The following is a 4,300-nucleotide window of genomic DNA, read 5'->3' on the forward strand; positions in this document are numbered from 1 at the left end:
GACAGAACTAACAAGCTATACAGCAGACGGTGATGTTAATGTCTTTCACTTTTGCTAATCAAAAACTCGAGTTAAATTTAGACGTGGTGAGCAGTGCGTGGTGAAAATTTAAGTGATGACAAAGGACGTGCATCCATGAAAATAAACACCAACCCTCAGGACTAACGAAAAGAAAAAGATTTAGGAACGTTTTCAATTATTCACTCAGTAAACTAGTGTGTAAATAATCACACAGCAGATCATCATCAAAGTGTCCACACTGTTGTTTGGATGAATGATATCTCATTATTCCAATGTAAGTTAAGTTAAACGAAACTAACCCTCAAACTGGAATTATTCATCAAAGGATTAAATAATCCCATTTCTTCTCTTTCTGCCCCTGGCTGTTAGCTGATGTGACTCTGTGTGCTGATCTTTCCAGGAAATATTTAAGTTTTTTGTCCTATAATATCTGTCCCACATGTTGTCTTCAAATAATCCTTGCATTTCATTCATAGGAGCATTAATTGATTAAGTGATCTTTCTTTTTTTCGAGTGTGTTGCGCAAACCATTTCTTTCATTTCAGTAATTGTGTATAGCCAATTAATTTAATTTGCTGATTTAGTTTTTTCCCCCAAAAAAGCATTTTAATATGGTTCTCAAGAGCAGCAACAAGAGCAACAAAATCTTTATGATTATATCAATTTTAAAGCTGAAGCGTTTCACGGTCGACCCCCTGTGGTCGACCATGCTGAGATCTGGTGGCTGTGCAGCAAAGTGAGATTCACATCACTCTCTCAGCAGACAAGTTCCAGTGACTTGAGCAGACTGCTTCTATATGTCATTTTGCTCCAGTTATGGAGGCTTTGCTCCGACTCTGTCACCCAGCTGTGCGGGCTAATGAACTACACTCAAACTAGCACTGTGTGCTCACAGCAGGAACGCCATTAGGTTGAAACAGCCATCCAATCTGTGTCTGCAACTCTCAGAAACATACAGCTCTGCTAGACTTTTTCTTTTTCTCTATAATGCAGGTTGGCATGCATATTTTATCCCCCCCTCCCCCCCACAAGGTCATTTTATGTAACATCCCCAGGCTGTTTCTTTGGTGGCATAGTGTCAGTCTATTATTGGTTTAATCAGACAAATTTATTGAAATGGCCGCCTTCTTTCGTATAAAATAATTTGCACCTTGCACATGAGAGGGAGCTGTGTCCCTGCTGCTAAACGAGGGAGGGAAAAAGCCCCCCCAAACATAGACATATTAGAAAGTAAATGATTTCCTGCGCAGCTTTCTGTGTCAGTAAATGGACTGACTGACGATAAATCGTGATGGAATCACAGCACTGTGTCTTATATTTACACTTTTACAAAGTAACGGCACAAAAATATATCAACCATTCTCATCATACAAACAAATAACTGAATGCAAACTAAAATGTTAAATAGATGTAACAGAGTGATGCTGTGTAGGGTTAGAATGAGCTCTTGTTGTTTTGCAGAGTAAAGGGGGCAGAGCACCACAGCTAAAAAAAAAAAATGACAATAAAAATCTGGTTTAACAGCATGGCTTGTTGTGCTTGGAGATTTAAATAGAAGAGTAATTACAGGCTACATGAGTCGAAGGGAAAACATGTTGCAGCATGGCTTTATTCCTCGTTTACCTCATTATTAAAATGTCTCCTAAAAGTCCCACTCCTCGTCTTATCAGTCACCCCCCCCTTCTGTTATTTCCTTCAGTTGGATCATACAGACATTTGAAACTGCTCTCCTTTTTGGTGTATTGTAATTAAAGTAGAATTCAATCATTTAGTTTGTCATTAGATCACAGTGTAATACAGCCGTCCCACCGAACCTGTGCAGAGGACCCCCATCCTGCAGCCTGCCAACATCACTTTTCTTTAACGACACGTCCTTGTGTGAGAATAAGAGCAGACCAACACACAGCAGCATAAAGTGCATGAAAGAGAGGCAGAATCAAATGAAATCAAATAAATCTCTCCTGTCTTTATTTACTCGTTTACTCTGATATTGAATGCATGATTATCTTAATTCGCACAGCGGGAAAGAAAGATTGGTGGTTTCTCCTGATTTATGAATGACATGTTGAGCAGAGTCTGGACAGTCACAGAATGTTATTACAAACTTGTAGCATGAACCAGCAGGTGACCTGCCACTTCATTAACAGCATTAAAGCTGTTAAGACAAACACCAGACGTAAGATGACTGAACTGACGGGTCGGTTTCAGCGTCTATTTCACTGGCATTATTTCCCATAAACTTCCTATATCATTACCTTAATGTGTTAATAACAATTATCAAATGTGCATTTAATTATATTTTGCATTTACCACACTAGGCCCTGTGATGGACTGGCGTCCTGACCAGAGTGGCCCCGCCCTCCCCCAGTGTGAGCTGGGATTGACTCCAGCACCCCCCGCCGGAAATGGATAAGCAGCTGAAGATGAATGGGTGAGTGAATTCATTATTGCACATTACACACAATGTGTGATACAACACAAGTCCAGACTTGGTGTGATAGATGCCAAACACTAAGAAAGGAGACATCTACCAGCCACCAGTGGCGGGTGTCTCTACATTTCTGCTCCTTCTATCTGCTTATTGACTGACAGTCAGAAAAAACAGACAAGGCGCTCACATGAGCGGCTATCGACAACACACACAGGACCCCAAAGAAAACAGGAACATTGAATCGACAAAAACTGATGCAATTATACCAACAATAGCTTTGTAATGACTAAAGGTTAGACGCCGTGCCATGTATGTTCGACAGGGAATGAAAAAATAAATGAATCTTGCAGATAGTCGGCTGCTGTTAAATGCTGTAGGAGCTAAATTTCCCTTTTCATTAATCCAAAATAAAGATGTGTTAATAAACACTTCTACTTTGTCAAGATAATCCAGCCAGCTGACTTCAGTAACTCTGCTGTGTAATCAGCCTGTAAAGTGGACGGATAATCTCAGAAAAGGAGGAGTGCTCACAAAGGCAGCGAGAACAACAGTTTCAAACATCTGTCAGAACAAGAGTGTTTTTTTTTAACGATTATTTTTCAGCACAGAAAGTTCAGGAGGTTTGTGCTTTGCGGAGTGTTTCAGTTCAATAGAGACAGAATGTTTCAGTAGAGAAAAGAACTTAATGAGCAGTTTTAAACAAGATAACAGAGTGTTATTGTATACTGTCTGAGAGAGGAACAAAAAAGGAGAATCTCAGAAAGATAAAAGCACGAAAACATTAGCTTGTTGAAGGCCCAACCAAAGTTTCCCTTTCAGAAAGAAATTAATGTTTAATGGCCAAATCTGAAAATTTTCATTCAACCAGGAAACTGAGCTAAATGGTGGCATTCAGAAGTGTTTTTTTTTTTTAAGTATGAGGTCAAAACTCATTTTACTGACTACAGCAAAAAGAAACTTGCTTTATTTTCCTTCTTTGATGAAAGGATGAAAAGTTTCAGGATGTTTTGAAGGTGATTCAGGAATAAGAGTTTAAGCCGCGACTATCACCTGGGCAGCATCTGTAACAGCCTGTTAGCCAATAACATTAACCCAAATGGATGCCAAGGAAAAGAACCTGATGTTCCCTCCCGCACCAAAAGGAGTTAATTATTAAACATATTGTCTCCTCTTGGCAGTGACAAGAACACAGCTACTCATAGTAATGAGCCAATTAGTTTCATTCCAGCTGACCTGAGTCCTGTGATCGTGGAAAGTATGCAGCCTTTCCTTCTTATCTTTGCTGTGAGCACTTCCAGCAGGACGTGAGGACTGTCTGCAGTTCAGCTCTTAGTTTGAATTCAACCCAACACATCCACTTAAAGAAAAAAAAAAAAAAAAAAACAAACCAAAACAAAACGCACATGCGCTCCACGTGTCTGAATCTCCCAGCCCAAACAGTCTGTGTACCGTTTCTTAATGAGGTCTCATTAAGTTTGCGGTTTTATATCGCTGTGCTTATAAGAGGAACAGGCAGACACCTTAAATGATGCATCGTTAGGAAAAGTTAAATGTAAAGACTTTTTTAATCACTGTGAGGCTCAAACGTGTATTATGTTAAGAAAAAAAAAACAAAACAATCATGTATTTAAGAATCATTTGAACTGTTTTATTGCTCTCATTCAAGACAGTACTTCATTTAAAAAACCCCCACTGACATTTGCTTCCTTCTGTGTAACCTATAACTATTGAGCACATAGGATGCTTGTATAAAATCAGTTTCAGAGTTAGAACATTTTAAATATAACATTACTATGACAGAACCAGAAAAGATATACAGATCAAGCAGCAAAGTGGAAGACAGTTAGA

This window comes from Echeneis naucrates, chromosome 12 (assembly GCF_900963305.1).
Source record: "Echeneis naucrates chromosome 12, fEcheNa1.1, whole genome shotgun sequence".
NCBI classification, from domain to species: Eukaryota; Metazoa; Chordata; class Actinopteri; order Carangiformes; family Echeneidae; genus Echeneis; species Echeneis naucrates.